At 44.4% G+C, this 26,647-nt stretch overlaps 1 pseudogene; it reads right to left on the bottom strand.

Annotated features, from left to right (window-relative positions):
* Positions 1-26,647, bottom strand: part of LOC118381434 (zinc finger protein ZFP2-like) — a 135,405-nt pseudogene that overhangs the window by 99,289 nt on the left and 9,469 nt on the right.

The following is a 26,647-nucleotide window of genomic DNA, read 5'->3' as shown; positions in this document are numbered from 1 at the left end:
ATACAGGAGGTACCATTACAGAGTCAATGTGGAGGCTATATACAGGAGGTACCAGTACAGAGTCAATGTGGAGGCTATATACAGGAGGTACCAGTACAGAGTCAATGTGGAGGCTATATACAGGAGGTACCAGTACAGGGTCAATGTGAAGGTTTGCTCGTGTTTCTTGGCCCAAGCAAGTCTCTTCTTCTTTTTGGTGTCCTTGAGTAGTGGTTTCTTTGCAGCAATTCGACCACGAAGGCCTGATTCACACAGTCTCCTCTGAACAGTTGATATTGAGATGTGTCTGTTAGTTCAACTCTGTGAAGCATTTATTTGGGCAGCAATTTCTGAGGCTGGTAACTCTAATGAACTTATCCTCTGCAGAAGAAGTAACTCTGGGTCTCAATAAAATGCTAATTAATTACTTAAAAATCATTAAATGTGATTTTCTGGATTTTTGTTTGAGATTCCGTCTCTCGCGGTTGAAGTGTATCTATGATAAAAATTACAGACCTCTACATGCTTTGTAAGTAGGAAAACCTGCAAAAGCGGCACTGTGTCAAATACTTGTTCTCCCCACTGTATAGCCATATTATAAAGTATGAAAAGGCTTGTTCGTTCACATGTCATGAATTCACTATGACATGATATTTGTATTACGACTTTTATTATGTAATAGATCATATGGGTTGAAAAGTGTTTTATTAGAAAAGTATGAAAATCAAATTAAATATTATTTGTCACGTGCCGAATACAACCGGTGTAGACCTTAGTGAAATGCTTACTTACAAGCCCTTAACCAACAATGCACTTAAGAAAAATACTTGTGAAGTAAAAAAAATAGTTATGTTTGAAAAAAAATGATTATATAAAAGTAACAAATAATTAATAAAGAGCAGCAGTAAAATAACAATAGCGAGGCAATGTGGAGGCTATTTACAGGGGGTACCGGTACAGAGTCAATGTGCCGGGGCACCGGTTAGTCAAGGTAAATGAGGCAATATGCACATGTAGGTAGAGTTAAAGTGACTACGCATAGATAATAAACAGAGAGTAGCAGCAGCGTAAAGGGGTGGGGGGGTGGGGGGGGGGCAGTCCCTCTGACACCGCCTGGTATAGAGGTCCTGAGTGGCAGGAAGCTTGGCCCTAGTGATGTACTGGGCAGTACGCACTGCCCTCTGTAGTGCCTTGCGGTCAGAGGCCGAGCAGTTGCCAAACCAGGCAGTGATGCAATCAGTCAGGATGCTCTCGATGGTGCAGCTGTAGAACGTTTTGAGGATCTGAGGACCCATGACAAATCTTTTCAGTATCCTGAGGGGGAATGGGTTTTGTCGTTCCCTCTTCACGACTGTCTTGGTGTGCTTGGACCATGATAATTTGTTGTTGATGCGGACACCAAGGAACTTGAAACTCTCAACCTGCTCCACTACAGCTCCGTATACATATGAGATGAGTATGTAAACAAAGTGGCATAGTTAAAGTGGCTAGTGATACATGTATTACATAAGGATGCAGTCGATGATATAGAGTACAGTATATACGTATGCATATGAGATGAATAATGTAGGGTAAGTAACATTATATAAGGTAGCATTGTTTAAAGTGGCTAGTGATATATTTACATCATTTCCCATCAATTCCCATTATTAAAGTGGCTGGAGTTGAGTCAGTGTGTTGGCAGCAGCCACTCAATGTTAGTAATGGCTGTTTAACAGTCTGATGGCCTTGAGATAGAAGCTGTTTTTCAGTCTCTCGGTCCCAGCTTTGATGCACCTGTACTGACCTCGCCTTCTGGATGATAGCGGGGTGAACAGGCAGTGGCTCGGGTGGTTGATGTCCTTGATGATCTTTATGGCCTTCCTGTAACATCGGGTGGTGTAGGTGTCCTGGAGGGCAGGTAGTTTGCCCCCGGTGATGCGTTGTGCAGATCTCACTACCCTCTGGAGAGCCTTACGGTTGTGGGCGGAGCAGTTGCCGTACCAGGCGGTGATACAGCCCGCCAGGATCCTCTCGATTGTGCATCTGTAGAAGTTTGTGAGTGCTTTTGGTGACAAGCCAAATTTCTTCAGCCTCCTGAGGTTGAAGAAGCGCTGCTGCGCCTTCTTCACGATGCTGTCTTTGTGGGTGGACCAATTCAGTTTGTCTGTGATGTGTATGCCGAGGAACTTAAAACTTACTACCCTCTCCACTACTGTTCCATCGATGTGGATAGGGGGGTGTTCCCTCTGCTGTTTCCTGAAGTCCACAATCATCTCCTTAGTTTTGTTGACGTTGAGTGTGAGGTTATTTTCCTGACACCACACTCCGAGGGCCCTCACCTCCTCCCTGTAGGCCGTCTCGTCGTTGTTGGTAATCAAGCCTACCACTGTTGTGTCGTCCGCAAACTTGATGATTGAGTTGGAGGCGTGCGTGGTCACGCAGTCGTGGGTGAACAGGGATTACAGGAGAGGGCCCAGAACGCACCCTTGTGGGGCCCCAGTGTTGAGGATCAGCGGGGTGGAGATGTTGTTGCCTAACCTCACCACCTGGGGGCGGCCCGTCAGGAAGTCCAGTACCCAGTTGCACAGGGCGGGGTCGAGACCCAGGGTCTCGAGCTTGATGACGAGCTTGGAGGGTACTACGGTGTTAAATGCCGAGCTGTAGTCGATGAACAGCATTCTCACATAGGTATTCCTCTTGTCCAGATGGGTTAGGGCAGTGTGCAGTGTGGTTGAGATTGCATCGTCTGTGGACCTATTTGGGCGGTAAGCAAATTGGAGTGGGTCTAGGGTGTCAGGTAGGGTGGAGGTGATATGGTCCTTGACTAGTCTCTCAAAGCACTTCATGATGACGGAAGTGAGTGCTACGGGGCGGTAGTCGATCCAAGGTTTTGCCAGCCCTGGTTGCGCAATCGATATGCTGATACAATTTAGGGAGTCTTGTTTTCAGATTAGCCTTGTTAAAATCCCCAGCTACAATGAATGCAGCCTCAGGATGTATAGATTCCAGTTTGCAAAGAGTCAAATAAAGTTCGTTCAGAGCCATCGATGTGTCTGCTTGGGGGATATATACGGCGATTATAATCGAAGAGAATTCTCTTGGTAGATAATGCGGTCGACATTTGATTGTGAGGAATTCTAAATCAGGTGAACAGAAGGATTTGACTTCCTGTATGTTTTTGTGGTCACACCACGTCTCGTTAGCCATAAGGCATACGCCCCCGCCCCTCTTCTTACCAGAAAGATGTTTGTTTCTGTCGGCGCGATGCGTGGAGAAACCCGCTGGCTGCACCGCCTCGGATAGCGTCTCTCCAGTGAGCCATGTTTCCGTGAAGCAAAGAACGTTACAGTCTCTGATGTTCCTCTGGAATGCTACCCTTGCTCGGATTTCATCAACCTTGTTGTCAAGAGATTGGACATTGGCGAGAAGAATGCTAGGGAGTGGTGCACAATGTGCCCGTCTCCGGAGTCTGACCAGAAGACCGCCTCGTTTCCCTCTTTTTCGGAGTCGCTGCATGGGATCCATTCCGTTGTCCTGTTTGAAAGGCAGAACACAGGATCCGCGTCGCGAAAAACATATTCTTGGTCGTACTGATGGTGAGTTGACGCTGATCTTATATTCAATAGTTCTTCTCGACTGTATGTAATGAAACCTAAGATGACCTGGGGTACTAATGTAAGAAATAACACGTAAAAAAAACAAAAAACTGCATAGTTTCCTAGGAACGCGAAGCGAGGCGGCCATCTCTGTCGGCGCCGCAATTGTTACAATTGTTACCAGTACCCAGAGTGGCTCTCCCAGTACCCAGAGTGGCTCTACCAGTACCCAGAGTCCAGTACCCAGAGTGGCCCTACCAGTACCCAGAGTCCAGTACCCAGAGTGGCCCTACCAGTACTCCCTTGGCTGAGAAGCAACCCCATACTTGAATGGTCTCAGGATGCTTTACTGTAGGCGTGACACAGGACTGATGGTAGCGCTCATCATCAGAGAAAATGACTTTACCCCAGTCCTCAGCAGTCCAATCCCTGTACCTTTTGCAAAATATCAGTCTGTCCCTGATATTTTTCCTGGAGAGAAGTGGCTTCTTTGCTGCCCTTCTTGACAACAGGCCATCCTCCAAAAGTCTTCGCCTCCTGTGCGTGCAGATGCCCTCACACCTGCCTGCTGCCATTCCTGAGCAAGCTCTGTACTGGTGGTGCCCCGATCCCGCAGCTGAATCAACTTTAGGAGCCGGTCCTGGAGCTTGCTGGACTTTCTTGGGCACCCTGAAGCCTTCACAACAATTGAACCACTCTCCTTGAAGTTCTTGATGATCCGATAAATGGTTGATTTAGGTGCAATCTTACTGGCCGCAATATCCTTGCCTGTGAAAGCCTTTTTGTGCAAAGCAATGATGACGGCACGTGTTTCCTTGCAAGTAACCATCGTTGACAGAGGAAGAACAATGATTCCAAGCACCACCCTCCTTTTGAAGCTTCCAGTCTGTTATTCTGGAAGAATTTGTTCTTAACTGACTCGCCAAGTTAAATAAAGGTAAAAAATAAAATAAAAAATTCGAACTCAATCAGCATGACAACGTGATCTCCAGCTTTGTCCTCGTCAACACTCACACCTGTGTTAACGAGAGAATACTGACATGATGTCAGCTGGTCATTTTGTGGCAGTGCAGTGGAATGCAGTGGAAAATTTTTTGGGAGATTCAGTTTATTTGAATGGCAAAGAGGGACTTAGCAATTAATTGCAATTCATCTGATCACTCTTCATAAGATTCTGGAGCATCTTCAAATTGCCGTCATACAAACGGAGGCAGCAGACTTTGTGAAAATTAATATTTGTATCATTCTCAAAAAGTTTGGCCACGACTGTACATAGGTATTCCTTTTGTCCAGATGTGAAAGGGCAGTGTTGAGTGCAATAGAAACCTTACACCATCCCTACGGTGAAGCGTGGTGGTGGCAGCATCATGGTGTGGGGATGTTTTTCAGCGGCAGGGACTGGGAGACTAGTCAGGATCGAGGGAAAGATGAACGGAGCAAAGTACAGAGAGATAGTTGATGAAAACCTGCTCAATAGCACTCAGGACCTCAGACTGGGGCAAAGGTTCACCTTCCAACAGGACAACGACCCTAAGCACACAGCGAAGACAACATAGAAGTGGCTTTGGGACAAGTCTGATTGTCCTTGAGTGGCCCAGCCAGAGCCCGGATTTTAACCCGACCGAACAACTCTGAAGAAATCCTGAAAATAGCTGCACAGCGACACTCCCCATCCACCCTGACAGATCTTGAGAGGATCTGCAGAGAAGAATGGGAGAAACTCCACAAATACAGGTGTGCCAAGATTGTAGTGTCATACCCAAGGTGGCTTGAGGCTATAATCACTGCCAAAGGTGCTTCAACAAAGCACTGAGTAAAGGTTCTGAATACTTATTTAAATGTGATATTTCAGTTTTAATTTTAAAATGCATTTGCATACATTTCTAATCCTGTTTTTGCTTCGTCATTATAGGGTGTTGTTGTGCAGATTCATGAGGAAAACCTCCCAATTGAATCCATTTTAGAATATTCCAGTAAATTCAGGAAGTAAACTGAAAATTCCAATTCTGTTCTATGGTTTTCAATGAGGAAAATGTGGAATTTGGTTTACTTTCTGAATTGACTGGAAATTAAATGGATTTGACTCCAAACCTGGTTTTACTACAAATCTGTCAACTTCATCATTTAGTCAATCAATGTTATAATGCATAACGCTTGTTCTCATTCAGAGTAAATTATTCTAATTGAATAAAACAGAATTAAACAAATCAAATGTATTATGCACCTGCATAACTTCAACAACCTGGTTGATTCTCTGGTCAACAACACTGATCGTGTCAAACTTTGCTGTGTGTCCAGGCTGTCACTTCTGTCATCAGCTACTAACACCAGTTCTGCACCTTTGTCCTTGTCCCTGGATGACGGATTCCTGCTCCCTCTTCCATAGTGAGAACACTGATGGCTCAACATGGTTTTCTGAGAGACTGGATGACGGCTTCCTGCTCCCTCTTCCATAGTGAGAACACTGATGGCTCAACATGGTTTTCTGACAGACTGGATGACGGCTTCCTGCTCCCTCTTCCATAGTGAGAACACTGATGGCTCAACATGGTTTTCTGACAGACTGGATGACGGCTTCCTGCTCCCTCTTCCATAGTGGGAACACTGATGACTCAACATGGGCTTCCTGGTTATGAAAGAAAGTGTGGTGGTCAATGGTAGCCACTCCCATTGTTTGAAGCAGTTGTAGTCTTTGTTGGCATGTATCCAGACCACAGAATGGTAGTAGAAAGGAGGCTGTTCCATGCATGCTTCCTCACAATCATTGTCTGGATCGACCACTCCCCCACCTGACCACAGGACCAGTATTGCTGTCGGATCTTCATTCCTACAGTCTTCATCACCGCCCCTGGAGTCTCTTCACTGTCTGATCTTCATTCCTACAGCCTTCATCACCGTCCCTGGAGTCTCTTCACTGTCTGATCTTCATTCCTACAGCCTTCATCACCGTCCCTGGAGTCTCTTCACTGTCTGATCTTCATTCCTACAGCCTTCATCACCGTCCCTGGAGTCTCTTCACTGTCTGATCTTCATTCCTACAGCCTTCATCACCATCCCTGGAGTCTCTTCAGAATATAAAAGGTGTGTACAGCAGTAGTTATATAGGATGAGCCTTGACTAGAATACAGGGTGGAGTACTGGGTGGTAGACGGCTAGTAACAGTGACTAAGTTCAGGGCAGGGTACTGGGCGGAGGCCGGCTAGAGGTGACTATTTAACAGTCTGATGACCTGGAGATAGACCACACATTAACTATTGTGGTGGCAGCATCATGTTATGGGTATGCTTGTCACCGGCAGGGACTGGGGAGTTTGTCAGGATCAAAAGAAATATGAAAAGAGCAAAGTGTAGACTTTGTATAGGCACTGTTCAGCCTTAACTGTGGAGTGACCCTATAAAATGGGATCTCAGCCAACTCAGTGACAACTACAGAACACAACAATGTATAGTTTACACAAATATTAGTCTCTTAACTCTTATTGCAGGACTTTGACTGTGGTACATCACCTCCCCAGTCAAAGTATTGTGTGTATTGAACATTCATATTGAACAGCCTTACCTATAGAGTAGCACCACCACCCATCAGCCCATTCTCTTCTTGATGTCAAAGCTGCAGTTTATGATTAATAATCCTATTTACTTCAAGACACACTAAGATGTCACCATACTATTCATTTAAAGCCCCTCTGTCAGATATAAATCATCAGAGTGGGAAACCAACTGACATGGAAACAATGGAGCAAATGTATCACTATCAGAGGGGTGTATTATGACATCATATAGAACTACTCAGACATTCCAAATATCACTTGATTATCAGAGGGGTGTATTATGACATCATATAGAACTACTCAGACATTCCAAATCAGGCTTCATCCACATCATGAAGGTGGATATTGATCCAACCATTTCAGAAGTAATGACTGGGCTGACAGAAACAGGTTATGCCTGAACACTTTTATAAAAGCCGACAAACTATATGTTAGTTTGTTTGACATGGTGGGGACTTTTTGTGTCATTAAAAATGTATAAGCGAGAAATGGAGGTGGAAACTCCTTTATGAGCAAATATTTATATAATAACCATCACATCTTAGTTAACTTGGAGTCACGTGATGATATGTTGTGTGGTCCTCCCACTACGACTTGGGAACCCATGTAGTTTATTAGGCTACAGATGAAATAAGTTATGAACTTCACAGGGTGGTGAAAGTGGAGGTGATGAGCTTGATGCTCCTTTCCAATACATTTTGAGGTTCTTATTCTGGTGACATGATGATTGATGCTTGGTTGCCATTTGACAAATAAAATAATATCGCTCTCATCCATAATAATCTCATCATGTAGGTAGCCTACCAACACTGTATCTATGAGCTGCTGGCTACAGTGCACGGGACGGGACAAGATCATTTTTGCTATATAATGCAAGTTTTGTTAAACCATCAGTACAGTTGAAAATGCGATGGAAACCATTGGGAATTTAACAGCAAAAGTTATTTATTTGTCACGCAAAGCCTTTAATCTGCAATAAGTCTGTTTGATAGAAACATTTCTGGTGGGAAAATGTATATATTGTTTTATGCAGATTTTTGAATATTCACATGAAAATCTGGTCTCAAATTACATGGAAACTTCGCTACTAAGGTGGATATCGATCCAACACCTGCTGCTTATTCAAACCAGCCCACTGGGCACAGACGTATTTAGGTTGCAAGTTGGGTGAAACACAAAATGTTACCAGTCATTGGATATTTGTTGCTGGTTGGGTGAAACACAAAATGTTACCTGTCATTGGATATCGGTTGCTGGTTGGGTGAAACACAAAATGTTACCTGTCATTGGATATCGGTTGCTGGTTGGGTGAAACACAAAATGTTACCTGTCATTGGATATCGGTTGCTGGTTGGGTGAAACACAAAATGTTACCTGTCATTGGATATCGGTTGCTGGTTGGGTGAAACACAAAATGTTACCTGTGGAAACAATGTTTATTCAATCAGTGGGAGGCTTGTAAATTCCCCCAGGAAAGTGGAACGAGGAACTCTTCTTTGAGACAATGATAAACAGCAATCCTTGGGAGAGTTGTGGTGGATATTATAAAATAAGGATCTGCTGGAGTCCAAGTCAAACCAAGATTCTTTATTTCTGAGCTCAGAGAGAATAACAGAGTTACACAGCGCAGTGTAGACAGTCTGAATTCCTGAAGCATTGAGTGATTAGCACATATCTTTATAGTTTCCTGTTCCTGGGCGGGACTTTATTCATACAAGGACACAGGTGCAAATTGGTTTGCAACACAGGATGATAGTCCCAAGAACAGGAGATTATAATAGGACAGTTTCACAAGGTTAGTCACATACTCAGTTATGTGGACACACAAACAATTAACATTTTCCATTACAGAGTCTGAACATTTTCATTTCATTAAATCATCAGTGGGCTACAATGCAAATGTCAACAATGGAACTAATGCATCACATCCAAATATCACTTGATTATCTGTAGTGCTGGAGGAATGACACACCCAGATAAACACACAAAGAGTTTAAAAAAGGACAATTTAAAACAAGGAACCTGATCTCCTTTATATTCAAACTGACAGACTCCATATTCAATTCATGTTTTCTAATAAAAACAAACAAATATATGTTTGAGTATACCCTGTACCATTTAATTTCATCTGGTAAAGACAGGTAAACACATTGTCAGTCAACAATATAAGACAACGGGAGCACTGTGTATGTTCTCTGATGAATTTTAAGTCAATGTGATGTGAAATATCAATATACACGCTAAGAGAAGTAATTTCTCTCTCCTGTGTGGATTCTCTAATGACGTTTAAATCACTGTTATGAGTAATATGTTTTCCCACAGTCTGAGCTTTTCTAAGCCTTCTCCTCTGTGTGTAGTCTAATGTGTTCTTTCAGGCTTCCTAAATGGGCAAAAGCTTTGCACCCTGGGAGGAGTGGTAAGGCTTCTGCCCTGTGTGTATTCTCTCATGTCGTTTCAGCTCCCCTGACCGGATGAAACACTTTCCACATTGGGAGCAGTGGTAAGGCTTCTCTCCTGTGTGTATTCTCTCATGTTGTTTCAGCTCCCCCGACTGGTTGAAACACTTTCCACATTGGGAGCAGTGGTAAGGCTTCTCTCCTGTGTGTATTCTCTCATGTTGTTTCAGGTTTCCTCTCTGGTTGAAACACTTTCCACATTGGGAGCAGTGGTAAGGCTTCTCTCCTGTGTGTATTCTCTCGTGTAGTTTCAGCTCCCCCGACTGGATGAAACACTTTCCACATTGGGAGCAGTGGTAAGGCTTCTCTCCTGTGTGTATTCTCTCGTGTTGTTTCAGCTCCCCGACTGGTTGAAACACTTTCCACATTGGGAGCAGTGGTAAGGCTTCTCCCCTGTGTGCATTCCCTCGTGTCGTTTCAGGTTTCCTCTATCGTTGAAACACTTTCCACATTGGGAGCAGTGGTACGGCTTCACTCCTGTGTGTATTCTCTCATGAGCTTTCAGGTGTGCTTTCTGGTGAAAACTCTTTCCACACAGGGAACAGTGGTAATGCTTCTCTCCTGTGTGTATTCTCTCATGAGCTTTCAGGTGTGCTTTCTGGTGAAAACTCTTTCCACACAGGGAACAGTGGTAATGTTTCTCTCCTGTGTGTATTCTCTCATGAGCTTTCAGGTGTGCTTTCTGGTGAAAACTCTTTCCACACAGGGAACAGTGGTAATGCTTCTCTCCTGTGTGTATTCTCTCATGAGCTTTCAGGTGTGCTTTCTGGTGAAAACTCTTTCCACAGTGGGAGCAGTGGTGTCGTCTTGCTAGTTTGGACGTCCCTGGCTCTGGTTCCTCTGAGTCTGGCCTTTCTCCTGCCAAAGACAGTGTTATTTTTAAATAGAGACCCGAATAAAACCACATGATAAAACAACCTTGCTACGAGGGTAAATCCTAAATCAGATCTCTCAATAACCCGAGGCCAGTTTTAACTATCTTAGTGTGATTTTAAAACAAATGTAGAGATTCCTGGTAATTACTGATATGTTTACATTACTTATTCATCCTGTTTTACAAGTCAGAACACAAAAACCTAGACAGTTCTAGGACACTGAAGTCACTGGATTCCAATTGAACAGGTGGTTCTAAATATATAACTTTCATAGCTGTATGATACAGAATGTGACCTACACACTTCCTTAAACATAAAATAACTAAAGAAGTAATTTTGTGTGGAAGTCCAAAACTTGTTTTTACGTCACAGATACAAAGCACATCAGTAACATCTCCCCGTTGTTGAAAGGGTTCGACACATTGCTGTTTAAATGGACCAATTTCTTATTTAGACATTCACAGATTTTCAATATTTTGATTATCGCTGATGTCATATTTTGGGTAAATGTTCCTAAAACTGATAGTAACAACAAAAAACAAAAATATAAACGCAACATGTAAAATGTTGGATGTTTCACTGAGCATCACTGTTAGTCAACATTTATTCTTTGCCAAGATAATCCATCCACCTGACAGTGTGGCATATCAAGAAGTTGATTGAACAGCTTGGTTATTACACAGGTGCACCTTGTACTGGGGATAATAAAAGGCAACTAGAAAATGTGCAGTTTGTTCACACAATAATGCCACAGGTCTCTGAGGGAGCGGGCAATTGGCAATAGCTCTGTTTGTTCTTCACGTTTGGCTGAGAACCAGTCAAAATTTGGTCACAACTCCAAAAAAGATTTTTCAAATTAGCTTTAATATCGACAAAAACATGGCAAACGTTGTTTAGAATCAATCATCAACCAGGTGTTTTTAAAATATCTATTTGAAAATATATCAGTCAACCAGACAATGGAATCCTTTTTCAATAGTCTTGACCGATTGGAGTGAAATGCGTAAAACTACGTCACAATGCTGTAGACACCTTGGGGAATACGTATAAAGCTTAAGCTCGTTGATGGTACATTCAAAGCCATATAGGGAGTCATTGGAACGCAGCGCTTGAAAATCAAAACCTGGGGCACTTCCGGATTGGATTTTTCTCAGGCTTTCGCCTGCAACATCAGTTCTGTTATACTACAGACAATATCTTTACAGTTTTGGAAATGTTAGAGTGTTTTCTATCCAAAGCTGTCAATTATATGCATATTCTAGCATCTTTTCCTGACAAAATATCCCGTTTAAAACGGGGACGTTTTTTCCCCAAAAATGAAAATACTGCCCCCTAACACCAAGAGGTTTTAAGGTAATCAGAAATATTTAGGACTAACTTATTCCTTGACACCCATTCTGAAACTAACTGCAGCTCTATGTTAAGTGTTGCAGTCATTTCAGTCGCTGTAGTAGCTGACATGTACATTGTTGAGTCATCCGCATACATAGACTCACTGGCTTTACTCAAATGTCACTGGCATGTTGTTGGTAAAGATTGAAAAAGTAGGTGCCAAACAGCTGCCCTGGGGAATTCCTGATTCAAACTTGATTTTGTAGCTCTGGGGCAGCAGGTAGCCTAGTGGTTTAAAACCTGGTAGGCCAGTAACCGAAAGATTGCTGGATCGAATCCCCGAGTTGACAAGGTAAAACTCTGTCGTTCTGCCCCTGAACAAGGCAGTCCTAGGCCGTCATTGAAAAAAATAATTTGTTCTTAACTGACTTGCCTAGTTAAATAAAGGTTACATTTTAAAAGAAAAACTCTTTATCCACAATATAGCAGGGGGTGTAAAGCCATACGTTTTTGTCAGCAACAGACTATGATTGATAATGTCAAATGCCGCACTGAAGTCAAACAAAACAGCCCCAACAGTATTTTTATCATCAATTTCTCTCAGCCAATCAGTCATTTGTAAGTGCTGTGCTTGTTGAATGAACTTCCCTATAAGCTGAAAGTCTATATTTGTTTACTGTAAAATAGCATTGTATCTGGTCAAACACCATTCTTTAGGGTTGGTAACAGGCTGATTGGTCGGCTATTTAAGCCAGTAAAGGGAGCTTTACTATTCATGGGTAGTGGAATGACTTTAGCTCCCCTCCAGGCCTGAGGGAACACACTTTCTAGTAGGCTTAAATTAAAGACAAGGCAAATAGGAATGGCAATATCGGCTGCTATTATCCTCAATTGTCCATCCACGTTGTCAGACACCAGTGACTTGTCATTGTTGATTTTATTTGCGCATTGAAGATGCTCCAACGATTTTTACAATAATTCTTCATGTCATTTATCTTTGTTTCATAGTGTAGTTTCTTCTTTTTATTCAGTTTAGTCACATGATTTCTCAATATGCAATAGGTTTGCCAATCAGTTATTCAGCCAGACCTATATGCCATCTCTTTTGCCTCCCTCTTCATCATACCATTTTGTAATTCCTCATCAATCCCAGTTTTTAAAGTAATTTTCTTAATGGGTGCTGCTTATTAGTAACTGGGATAAGCAGTTTCAAATGTGTCAAGGGCAGTGTCTGGTTGATCATCATTACACACCAAGGGCCAACAAATATTATTTACATCAACAACATAGGAATCACTACAAAAAAATGTATGACCTCTTATACACAATATTAGTCCCAGCCTTTGGAACAGTGGTTTTCCTAGACATGGCTACTATATTGTGATCACTACATCTGATGGATCTGGATACTGCTTTAAAACCCATTTCTGCAGCATTAGTAAAGATATGATCAAACCATGTTGATGATTTCATTCCTCTACTGTTTGTAACTACCCTGGTAGGTTGATTGACAACCTGAACAAGGTTGCCGGCACTGGTTACAGTTTGAAGCTTTCTCTTGAGTGGGCAGCCTGATCACAGCTTTCCTCCAGTATTAGTTAATTAACAGTGTCTTGAGTTTAGTTTGCCTGTTCTACAGTATTGTAAAGATAGGGGGGTTGACTGGGACAGGCAATGTAATATCCATAATGTTTTAAGGAAAAGTTTTTGTAAAACAAGCACCTTACATTGGATCATCTTGAAACTTTCTCTCCAAAGCTAGCTTTGTATTTGTTCAAACTAAACTACTTACTTTGATGTGTCAAATCTGATCCTTTCTTCTCTTCTCCTCCTCTCACAGTTCCACTCAGCCCCGTTGTTTTCCTGCAGTCCACCAGCAGCACAGACAACCTCTTCATACCCAGCAGTAAGGTGCTACCAGGAGAGGCACGACACGGGGACTCCGGGAGGGAGGAGGGGCTAGCGTTGTCCTGGTAACCATAAAGAGGGGACACAGACGCACATCATTATGGATGCTGATGTCACTGTTGTCATGAAGTGATTTACAGAAACCCATCCCAGACCCAGAGAGAGCAAACTGTATGCTAGGCCAGACCAAGCTGTACCATCTGGTGTTCTGATCTGTGGAGACTCTTCTCTTCCTCATCAGCATCAGGATGTTGTTGAGGCTCCCCAGAGGATCCACGATAGTCATGTCTCTCTCCTGTGTGAACGAGAACATCAAACAGATGGTAAACTTATGACCATCTATTGCAATCATAGAGTCTTACAAGAGGCATGAATATGTCTAAAATGGCCACTTTCATCATGATTTACTAAAATAGTGTTTGTGACGCAAATGTAAAATCTCCAAAAATGGGTGGCTTTTGTGTCCCTTTGTTATTTTAAGTAGAAAATATGCACCAATATAGAATTTTAAAAGCCTGTTATATTAGATGAGGGGAACTTTAATATAGACCACATGGAGAATTCAATACATCTAATTGAAAAGTCCCTAAAATATATGAACCAATTGCAGATCGACCCTTTAACAATTCCTACAGTACTGAACAACATATTCAAGTGTAGAACTTCAGTAGAATGCCCCTTTAAAACCACACATTAGTTCAACAACGGCATAGTTTGTGTCCCTGTTGAAGACAGTACTCACTGGTGGTAATCTGATATTCTGTCTCTTCCTCTTTCACCCCCAAAACATCTTCCTCCTTCACCTTTATTGAGATAGCATCATCTTCCTCTCTAAACGGTTCTTTCTCTTCTTTCACTATAACAGCCTCCTCTTCCTCCTTTTTCATTCTGAAAGATTCTTTCTCCATACAGCCGACCCCCTTTCATTAGCAAGGGAGGATAGTTTAATGAGCTCATGGTCAGGGATGTTAGCTAGCTAGTTAGCATTAGCGTCTAGCCTAGTGCTAGGCTCAGTATCAATCTTCAACACGTTTGCAAATTGAACCAGTTGATACGTCAACCGAAACTTGTTTAAAACACTGAGGTTCGCTAATGTACATTAACATGGTCTAAAACGTCAATCTTTCAGTTTTATGTTGGCTAGCAAGCTACCGAGGTGGTTGAAAGAGTTGGCGCCTTGTTGGACCTGAAAAGGCGTCCGTCCAGTCCATTATACGTCACGGAAGAAGAGTCAACTGAAAGACGCTCATCGCCATCTGCTGGCTGGAGTGGGTAACGCAGTTTGGAAACAATAGTTACTACACTTTTTGTATTGGAAAGAACGTCATAATTATTTAACAATAAGCTGATACATTTTCTCTTCCAAATAATACGTTCCTGTACACAGACGTAGAAGCTCAATATGAAAATGTAGATGATTAATAAATACTTACATGAATAGGTAGTGTGAATTTTTCACATTCTTTTTAATCTACATGTGACCATACTATTCCCTTAAAGCCACGCTCTATAAGATACAAATCATCCTGTAAACAACAGAACAAATGCATCACATGCAAATAGCACTTGATTATCTGTAGTGCTATACACTGGGTAGACAAAACATTAAGAACACCTGATCCTTCCATGACTTAGAAAGACGAGGTGAATCCAGGCTAAAGCTATGATCCCTTACTGATGTCACTAGTTAAATCCACTTCAATCTGTGTAGATGAAGGGGGGAGACAGGTTAAATAAGGATTTTTAAGCCTTGAGACATGAGACATGGATTGTGCATGTGTGCCATTTAGAGAGTTAATGGGGAAGACAAAATATTTAAGTTACTTTGCACGGGGTATGGTAGTAGGTGCCAGGCGCGCCAGTTTGTGTCAAGAACTGCAACGCTGCTGGGTTTTTCAGCTCAACAGTTTCCCATGTGTACCAAGAGTGGTCCACCACCCAAACAGTGGTGGTTTGTGCCATTTAAGATGAGGCAGGACGATTTGTTTTTTCATGAGCATGGCCTTAATTCTATTACAGCATATTGGACGACTGTCATTCATATGTCCCTCACCCTGTTCAATGTAACAGCAATAGGTTTAGGCTACTACATGATACTCTAATTGTCCCTATACCCATCATGAGGTAGCAACCTAGCCTATGAATGAAAGTTTAGAATGTAGGTTCACACAGGTCGAGAGAACATTTTGCGATGACAGACAGTGACACATTCAATACTGCCTTGCACACTCTCGCCTGCATCTAGCTGAAATAGAGATATCACTGGACAAATTCAGGTATGTTTATCCCCGTTTTGTTCCATTTAAACGTTTGTTAACAGAATCGGCGGAATGAATACACCCCTGATCATGCATAAACACAGTTCACTTTCATTACAGACACGTTGTATTCCTTCTTGCATCTATGTGCTCTCCTCTTATCACCTTCTCCCTTTGTTTCTGTACTTCAATGCACAACACATCAGCTGTATGTCACCAGAAGAAAAAACCTTTCCAAACCAAACCATTTCATAACTGCTACACACAGCTTACATTGTTGTCACCATATTAGCTAAAATAACATCATAGTCAACAGAGCTAAGAGAACTAACTCGTTTGTAAACCTGCTACAATCATGCAGTAACGTTACAGTGTAGAGTCAGTAAGCAGTTTAGCACTTACCTTGGCGGGTCCCAGTGGCAATAAATTAGTCAAACCAAAAGCTTGCCTTGACTTGGAAGAGTTCCAGTGTTGTGTTGGATAGTCATAGCCAGCTAGCTAACATAGCATCGCTCTGTTTGAGCCAAGTGTTTGAGTAGACTAAACTAGATAGCTGCATTTGCTAGCTAAGTAAGTGAAACTGAAAGTGGAAAATAAATGACGAAATATCTCTCTCTCGCTTCTCCTTCATTTTGGAATAAAATAATTTGTTCAAAACTGTTCAACTATTGTATTTTTCTCTCTTTTAGTCAACTACTCACCACATGTTATGCACTGCAGTGCTAGCTAGCTGTAGCTTATGCTTTCAGTACTAGATTCATTCTCTGATCCTTTCATTGGTTGGACATCATGTCAGTTCATGCTGCAAGAGCTCTGATGGGTTGGAGGATGTCCTCCGGAAGTTGTCTTATTAACTGTGTAAGTCTATGGAAGCCTTGAGAACCATAATCCTCCTAGGTTTTGTATTGAAGTCAATATACCCAGAGGAGGATGCAAAATAGTATGTTTTAATAAATTATTTGGTGACGTGATTATATTTAGTATAGTTTTATCTAAAAAGGACCACTTTTAAATATTTTACCATTTTTATTTTTCTGAAAATAACTGAGGACGATGGTCCTCCCCTTCCTCCTCTGATGAGACCCCACTGCAACCAAAGGACACCCAGCCAATTTGACACATTTGTGGGAAGCATTGGAGTCAACATGGGCCAGCATCCCTGTGGAATGCTTTCGACACCTTGTAGAGTCCATACCCCGACGTATTGAGGCTGTTCTGAGGGGAAAAGGGGAGGGTCCAACTCCATATTAGGAAGTTGTTCCAAATGTTTGGTATAATCAGTGGATATATCTGCCATTTAGCAGACACTTTTATCCAAAGGGATTTGCAGTCATGTGTACAAACACTTTACATATGGGTGGTCCCAGGAATCAAACCCACTTCCCTGGTTTAACAAGCACTATACTCCACCAACTGAGCTACAGGACCACAAGGAATGATCAAGAAATGACGCAGATAAACACACACAGCCTGAGTTTCAAAAATATAATTGAATCAAAGACCGTAACATTGAAACTGACAAACTCCATATTTAGTTACAATCAAATATTATTTGTCACATGCGCTGAATACAACAGCTGTAGATCTTAACGTGAAATGCTTACTGACAAGCCTATAACCAACAACGTAGATAAGAAAAATAAGGGTTAAGAAAATATTCCCAAAATAAAAAGTTTTAAAAAGTAGCTCAGTACCGAGGGGTAGCTCAGGCCTGAGCTACCCCGGTCCTGAGCTTCCTCAGTAATGAGGCACCCTCAGTCCAGGTGGGCCCTTTGTTAGGGTTACTAGTCCAAGGTCGGCGGCGAGGGTCGCTAAGAAAGCGGACTAAGACTAAGAGTGGCGTCCACGTCCCGCACCAGAACCGCCACAGTGGACAGACGCCCACCCAGACCCTTTCCTATGCGTCTAGGTGTGCGGCCGAGAGTCCGCACCTTTGGGGGGTACTGTCACGCCCATCCTTAGTTATCTTTGTTTTCTTTATTATTTTGGTTAGGCCAGGGTGTGACATGGGTGGTTTATGTGTTTCGTCTTGTCTAGGGGTTTATTAGATTTATGGGGTTGTGTTCATGTCAGGTGTCTCGGTAAGTCTATGGTTGCCTAGATTGGTTCTCAATCAGAGGATATATACAGAGGAGGTACCAGTACAGTGTCAATGTGGAGGCTATATACAGGAGGTACCAGTACAGAGTCAATATACAGGAGGTACCAGTACAGAGTCAATATACAGGAGGTACCAGTACCGAGTCAATGTGGAGGTTATATACAGGAGGTACCAGTACAGAGTCAATATACAGGAGGTACCAGTACAGAGTCAATATACAGGAGGTACCAGTACAGAGTCAATATACAGGAGGTACCAGTACCGAGTCAATGTGGAGACTATATACAGGAGGTACCAGTACAGAGTCAATATACAGGAGGTACCAGTACAGAGTCAATATACAGGAGGTACCAGTACCGAGTCAATGTGGAGACTATATACAGGAGGTACCAGTACAGAGTCAATATACAGGAGGTACCAGTACAGAGTCAATATACAGGAGGTACCAGTACAGAGTCAATATACAGGAGGTACCAGTACAGAGTCAATGTGGAGGCTATATACAGGAGGTACCAGTACCGAGTCAATATACAGGAGGTACCAGTACCGAGTCAATGTGGAGGCTATATACAGGGGGTACCAGTACAGAGTCAATATACAGGAGGTACCAGTACCGAGTCAATATACAGGAGGTACCAGTACCGAGTCAATGTGGAGGCTATATACAGGAGGTACCAGTACAGAGTCAATATACAGGAGGTACCAGTACCGAGTCAATGTGGAGACTATATACAGGGGGTACCAGTACAGAGTCAATGTGGAGGTTATATACAGGGGGTACCAGTACAGAGTCAATGTGGAGGCTGTATACAGGGGGTACCAGTACAGAGTCAATGCGGAGGCTATATACAACGGGTACCGACCGGTACAGAGTCGATGTGGAGGCTATATACAGGGGGTACCGGCAGAGTCATAGTGGAGGCTATATACAGGAGGTACCAGTACAGAGTCAATGTTGGGGCTATATACAGGAGGTACCAGTACAGAGTCAATGTGGAGGCTATATACATGAGGTACCAGTACAGAGTCAATGTGGAGGCTATATACAGGGGGTACCAGTACAGAGTTAATGTGGAGGCTATATACAGGGGGTACCAGTACAGAGTCAATGTGGAGGCTATATACAGGAGGTACCAGGACAGAGCCAATGTGGAGGCCTTCACTGCTATTCGCCCAGGAGCTAGCTAACGCACACAGATTAGCATCACTGTAGTGCTATTCACTCAACTGTACGACTTGATTAGTTCAGTGTTAACTAGCTACATAGCTGTCTTTGTTTCCAAGATAATTGTGTAGTTTAGTGTGTGTAGCCTTGGAGTGATTATCTTAATTCACTGAGGTTCGCTAGCCAGCTATTTGTCGTCCTTAACGTAGGAGACTCTGCTAGCTAGCCAACGTCTGCTGTTTTGAATTCAACAACCCGGTCAGGTGGTTTCACATTTTCGTTTCATTGCAGTGCAGCGGTTTGATTTGTTTGATCGTGGCTAGCTGCATAGCCGTCTTTTGTTTCAAAGATAATTGTGTAGTCTAGACCGATTCCCTAGGTTAGCTAGCCAGCTATTGTCGTTCTTTTAACTCAACGTAACGTAAACAACACTGCTAGCTAGCCAGCTAGCCCCGAATAGCAGCACTGTAGAATTATTACACTCAACGGAACGACTTGATTAGTGTAGTGTCAACAACGCAGCTACTGCCAGCTAGCCTACTTTAGCAGTACTGTATCATTTTAATCATTTTAGTCAATAAGATTCTTGCTACGTAAGCTTAACTTTCTGAACATTCGAGACGTGTAGTCCGCTTGTCATTCAATTTCCTTGCATTAGCGTAGCCTTTTCTGTAGCCTGTCAACTATGTGTCTGTCTATCCCTGTTCTCTCCTCTCTGCACAGACCATACAAACGCTCCACACCGCGTGGCCGCGACCACCCTAACCTGGTGGTCCCAGCGCTTACGACCCACGTGGAGTTCCAGGTCTCTGGTAGCCTCTGGAACTGCCAATCTGCGGCCAACAAGGCAGAGTTCATCTCAGCCTATGCCTCCCTCCAGTCCCTTGACTTCTTGGCACTGACGGAAACATGGATCACCACAGATAACACTGCTACTCCTACTGCTCTCTCCTCGTCCGCCCACGTGTTCTCGCACACCCCGAGAGCTTCTGGTCAGCGGGGTGGTGGCACCGGGATCCTCATCTCTCCCAAGTGGTCTTTCTCTCTTTCTCCCCTTACCCATCTGTCTATTGCCTCCTTTGAATTCCATGCTGTCACAGTTACCAGCCCTTTCAAGCTTAACATCCTTATCATTTATCGCCCTCCAGGTTCCCTCGGAGAGTTCATCAATGAGCTTGATGCCTTGATAAGCTCCTTTCCTGAGGACGGCTCACCTCTCACAGTTCTGGGCGACTTTAACCTCCCCACGTCTACCTTTGACTCATTCCTCTCTGCCTCCTTCTTTCCACTCCTCTCCTCTTTTGACCTCACCCTCTCACCCTCCCCCTACTCACAAGGCAGGCAATACGCTTGACCTCATCTTTACTAGATGCTGTTCTTCCACTAACCTCATTGCAACTCCCCTCCAAGTCTCCGACCACTACCTTGTATCCTTTTCCCTCTCGCTCTCATCCAACACTTCCCACACTGCCCCTACTCGGATGGTATCGCGCCGTCCCAATCTTCGCTCTCTCTCCCCCGCTACTCTCTCCTCTTCCATCCTATCTTCTCTTCCCTCTGCTCAAACTTTCTCCAACCTATCTCCTGATTCTGCCTCCTCAACCCTCCTCTCCTCCCTTACTGCATCCTTTGACTCCCTATGTCCCCTATCCTCCAGGCCGGCTCGGTCCTCCCCTCCCGCTCCGTGGCTCGACGACTCATTGCGAGCTCACAGAACAGGGCTCCGGGCAGCCGAGCGGAAATGGAGGAAAACTCGCCTCCCTGCGGACCTGGCATCCTTTCACTCCCTCCTCTCTACATTTTCCTCCTCTGTCTCTGCTGCTAAAGCCACTTTCTACCATTCTAAATTCCAAGCATCTGCCTCTAACCCTAGGAAGCTCTTTGCCACCTTCTCCTCCCTCCTGAATCCCCCTCCCTCCTCCCTCTCTGCAGATGACTTCGTCAACCATTTTGAAAAGAAGGTCGATGACATCCGATCCTCGTTTGCTAAGTCAAACGACACCGCTGGTTCTGCTCACACTGCCCTACCCTATGCTCTGACCTCTTTCTCCCTCTCTCTCCAGATGAAATCTCGCGTCTTGTGACGGCCGGCCGCCCAACAACCTGCCCGCTTGACCCTATCCCCTCCTCTCTTCTCCAGACCATTTCCGGAGACCTTCTCCCTTACCTTACCTCGCTCATCAACTCATCCCTGACCGCTGGCTACGTCCCTCCCGTCTTCAAGAGAGCGAGAGTTGCACCCCTTCTGAAAAAACCTACACTCGATCCCTCCGATGTCAACAACTACAGACCAGTATCCCTTCTCTCTTTTCTCTCCAAAACTCTTGAGCGTGCCGTCCTTGGCCAGCTCTACCGCTATCTCTCTCAGAATGACCTTCTTGATCCAAATCAGTCAGGTTTCAAGACTAGTCATTCAACTGAGACTGCTCTTCTCTGTATCACGGAGGCGCTCCGCACTGCTAAAGCTAACTCTCTCTCCTCTGCTCTCATCCTTCTAGACCTATCGGCTGCCTTCGATACTGTGAACCATCAGATCCTCCTCTCCACCCTCTCCGAGTTGGGCATCTCCGGCGCGGCCCACGCTTGGATTGCGTCCTACCTGACAGGTCGCTCCTACCAGGTGGCGTGGCGAGAATCTGTCTCCTCACCACGCGCTCTCACCACTGGTGTCCCCCAGGGCTCTGTTCTAGGCCCTCTCTTATTCTCGCTATACACCAAGTCACTTGGCTCTGTCATAACCTCACATGGTCTCTCCTATCATTGCTATGCAGACGACACACAATTAATCTTCTCCTTTCCCCCTTCTGATGACCAGGTGGCGAATCGCATCTCTGCATGTCTGGCAGACATATCAGTGTGGATGACGGATCACCACCTCAAGCTGAACCTCAGCAAGACGGAGCTCCTCTTCCTCCCGGGGAAGGACTGCCCGTTCCATGATCTCGCCATCACGGTTGACAACTCCATTGTGTCCTCCTCCCAGAGCGCTAAGAACCTTGGCGTGATCCTGGACAACACCCTGACGTTCTCAACTAACATCAAGGCGGTGTCCCGTTCCTGTAGGTTCATGCTCTACAACATCCGCAGAGTACGACCCTGCCTCACACAGGAAGCGGCGCAGGTCCTAATCCAGGCACTTGTCATCTCCCGTCTTGATTACTGCAACTCGCTGTTGGCTGGGCTCCCTGCCTGTGCCATTAAACCCTACAACTCATCCAGAACGCCGCAGCCCGTCTGGTGTTCAACCTTCCCAAGTTCTCTCACGTCACCCCGCTCCTCCGCTCTCTCCACTGGCTTCCAGTTGAAGCTCGCATCCGCTACAAGACCATGGTGCTCGCCTACGGAGCTGTGAGGGGAACGGCACCTCAGTACCTCCAGGCTCTGATCAGGCCCTACACCCAAACAAGGGCACTGCGTTCATCCACCTCTGGCCTGCTCGCCTCCCTACCACTGAGGAAGTACAGTTCCCGCTCAGCCCAGTCAAAACTGTTCGCTGCTCTGGCCCCCAATGGTGGAACAAACTCCCTCACGACGCCAGGACAGCGGAGTCAATCACCACCTTCCGGAGACACCTGAAACCCCACCTCTTCAAGGAATACCTAGGATAGGGTAAGTAAGGGTAAGTAATCCTTCTCACCCCTCCCCCCAACAAGATTTAGATGCAAGTGGCTGTTCCACTGGTTGTCATAAGGTGTATGCACCAATTTGTAAGTCGCTCTGGATAAGAGCGTCTGCTAAATGACTTAAATGTAATATATAGGAGGTACCAGTACAGAGCCAATGTGGAGGCTATATACAGGAGGTAACCGGTACAGAGTCAATGTGGAGGCTATATACAGGAGGTACCAGTACAGAGTCAATGTGGAGGCTATATACAGGAGGTACCAGTACAGAGTCAATGTCAAATCAAAATCAAATCAAATTTTATTTGTCACATACACATGGTTAGCAGATGTTAAATGCGAGTGTAGCGAAATGCTTGTGCTTCTAGTTCCGACAATGCAGTGATAACCAACAAGTAATCTAACTAACAATTCCAAAACTACTGTCTTATACACAGTGTAAGGGGATAAGGAACATGTACATAAGGATATATGAATGAGTGATGGTACAGAGCAGCATACAGTAGATGGTATCGAGTACAGTATATACATATGAGATGAGTGTGTAGACAAAGTAAACAAAGTGGCATAGTTAAAGTGGCTAGTGATACATGTGTTACATAAGGATGCAGTCGATGACAGTATATACATATGCATATGAGATGAATAATGTAGGGTAAGTAACATTATATAAGGTAGCATTGTTTAAAGTGGCTAGTGATATATTTACATAATTCCCATCAATTCCCATTATTAAAATGGCTGGAGTTGGGTCAGTGTCAATGACAGTGTGTTGGCAGCAGCCACTCACTGTTAGTGGTGGCTGTTTAACAGTCTGATGGCCTTGAGATAGAAGCTGTTTTTCAGTCTCTCGGTCCCAGCTTTGATGCACCTGTACTGACCTCGCCTTCTGGATGATAGCGGGGTGAACAGGCAGTGGTTCGGGTGGTTGATGTCCTTGATGATCTTTATGGCCTTCCTGTAACAACGGGTGGTGTAGGTGTCCTGGAGGGCAGGTAGTTTGCCCCCGGTGATGCGTTGTGCAGTCCTCACTACCCTCTGGAGAGCCTTACGGTTGAGGGCGGAGCAGTTGCCGTACCAGGCGGTGATACAGCCCGCCAGGATGCTCTCGATTGTGCATCTGTAGAAGTTTGTGAGTGCTTTTGGTGACAAGCCAAATTTCTTCAGCCTCCTGAGGTTGAATAGGCGCTGCTGCGCCTTCTTCACGACGCTGTCAGTGTGAGTGGACCAATTCAGTTTGTCTGTGATGTGTATGTGGAGGAACTTAAAACTAGCTACCCTCTCCACTACTGTTCCATTGATGTGGATAGGGGGTGTTCCCTCTGCTGTTTCCTGAAGTCCACAATCATCTCCTTAGTTTTGTTGACGTTGAGTGTGAGGTTATTTTCCTGACACCACACTCCGAGGGCCCTCACCTCCTCCCTGTAGGCCGTCTCGTCGTTGTTGGTAATCAAGCCTACCACTGTTGTGTCGTCCGCAAACTTGATGATTGAGTTGGAGGCGTGCGTGGCCACGCAGTCGTGGGTGAACAGGGAGTACAGGAGAGGGCTCAGAACGCACCCTTGTGGGGCCCCGTGTTGAGGATCAGCGGGGAGGAGATGTTGTTGCCTACCCTCACCACCTGGGGGCGGCCCGTCAGGAAGTCCAGTACCCAGTTGCACAGGGCGGGGTCGAGACCCAGGGTCTCGAGCTTGATGACGAGCTTGGAGGGTACTATGGTGTTGAATGCCGAGCTGTAGTCGATGAACAGCATTCTCACATAGGTATTCCTCTTGTCCAGGTGGGTTAGGGCAGTGTGCAGTGTGGTTGAGATTGCATCGTCTGTGGACCTATTTGGGCGGTAAGCAAATTGGAGTGGGTCTAGGGTGTCAGGTAGGGTGGAGGTGATATGGTCCTTGACTAGTCTCTCAAAGCACTTCATGATGACGGAAGTGAGTGCTACGGGGCGGTAGTCGTTTAGCTCAGTTACCTTAGCTTTCTTGGGAACAGGAACAATGGTGGCCCTCTTGAAGCATGTGGAGTTATGAAGTTATGAAGTTATGTGGAGGCTATATACAGGAGGTACCAGTACAGAGTCAATGTGGAGGCTATATACAGGAGGTACCAGTACAGAGCCAATGTGGAGGCTATATACAGGAGGTACCAGTACAGAGTCATAGTGGAGGCTATATACAGGAGGTACCAGTACAGAGTCAAGTGGAGTCACAAATACAGGGGTGCCAAGATTGTAGTGTTATACCCAAGGCGGCTTGAGGCTATAATCACTGCTAAAAGTGCTTCAACAAAGCACTGAGTTAAGGTTCTGAATAGGTATTTAAATGTGATATTTCAGTTTAATATTTAAATGCATTTGCAAACATTTCTAAAATCCTGTTTTTGCTTCGTCATTATAGGGTGTTGTTGTGCAGATTCATGAGGAAAACCTCCCAATTGAATCCATTTTAGAATATTCCAGTAAATTCAGGAAGTAAACTGAAAATTCCAATTCTCTTCTATGGTTTACTTTCTGAATTGACTGGAAATGAAATGGATTTGACTCCAAACCTGGTTTTACTACAAATCTGTCAACGTCATAATTTAGTCAATCAATGTTATAATGCATAAAGCTCACAGATGTGCCTGTTCTCATTCAGAGTAAATTATTCTAATTGAATAAAACAGAATTAAACAAATCAAATGTATTATGCACCTGAATAACTTCAACAACCTGGTTGATTCTCTGCTCAACAACACTGATCGCGCCAAACTTTGCTGTGTGTCCAGGCTGTCACTTCTGTCATCAGCTACTAACACCAGTGCTGCACCTTTGTCCTTGAGAGACTGGATGACGGCTTCCTGCTCCCTCTTCCATAGTGAGAACACTGATGGCTCAACATGGTTTTCTGAGAGACTGGATGACGGCTTCCTGCTCCCTCTTCCATAGTGGGAACACTGATGGCTCAACATGGGCTTCCTGGTTATGAAAGAAAGTGTGGTGGTCAATGGTAGCCTCTCCCATTGTTTGAAGCAGGAATGGTAGTAGAAAGGAGCCTGTTCCCCGCATGCTTCCTCACAATCATTGGCTGCCTCGACCACTCCCCCACCTGACCACAGGACCAGTATTGCTGTCTGATCTTCATTCCTACAGCCTTCATCACCATCCCTGGAGTCTCTTCACTGTCTGATCTTCATTCCTACAGCCTTCATCACCATCCCTGGAGTCTCTTCACTGTCTGTTCTTCATTCCTACAGCCTTCATCACCATCCCTGGAGTCTCTTCACTGTCTGATCTTCATTCCTACAGCCTTCATCCCCATCCCTGGAGTCTCTTCACTGTCTGATCTTCATTCCTACAGCCTTCATCCCCATCCCTGGAGTCTATTCACTGTCTGATCTTCATTCCTACAGCCTTCATCACCATCCCTGGAGTCTATTCACTGTCTGATCTTCATTCCTACAGCCTTCATCACCGCCCCTGGAGTCTCTTCACTGTCTGATCTTCATTCCTACAGCCTTCATCACCGTCCCTGGAGTCTCTTCACTGTCTGATCTTCATTCCTACAGCCTTCATCACCATCCCTGGAGTCTCTTCACTGTCTGTTCTTCATTCCTACAGCCTTCATCACCATCCCTGGAGTCTCTTCACTGTCTGATCTTCATTCCTACAGCCTTCATCACCATCCCTGGAGTCTCTTCACTGTCTGATCTTCATTCCTACAGCCTTCATCACCATCCCTGGAGTCTATTCACTGAGTAAGTAAAGATAGTTTAAGAAACCTCTCCCATTCTACTTCTCTATTATCTTTGTTTAGAAATAGTCATTTGTGTGACCTAATGATTTTC

This window comes from Oncorhynchus keta, chromosome 32, assembly GCF_023373465.1.
Source record: "Oncorhynchus keta strain PuntledgeMale-10-30-2019 chromosome 32, Oket_V2, whole genome shotgun sequence".
In the NCBI taxonomy this organism is placed as follows: Eukaryota; Metazoa; Chordata; class Actinopteri; order Salmoniformes; family Salmonidae; genus Oncorhynchus; species Oncorhynchus keta.
This window is presented reverse-complemented; position numbering and strand designations above follow the sequence as displayed.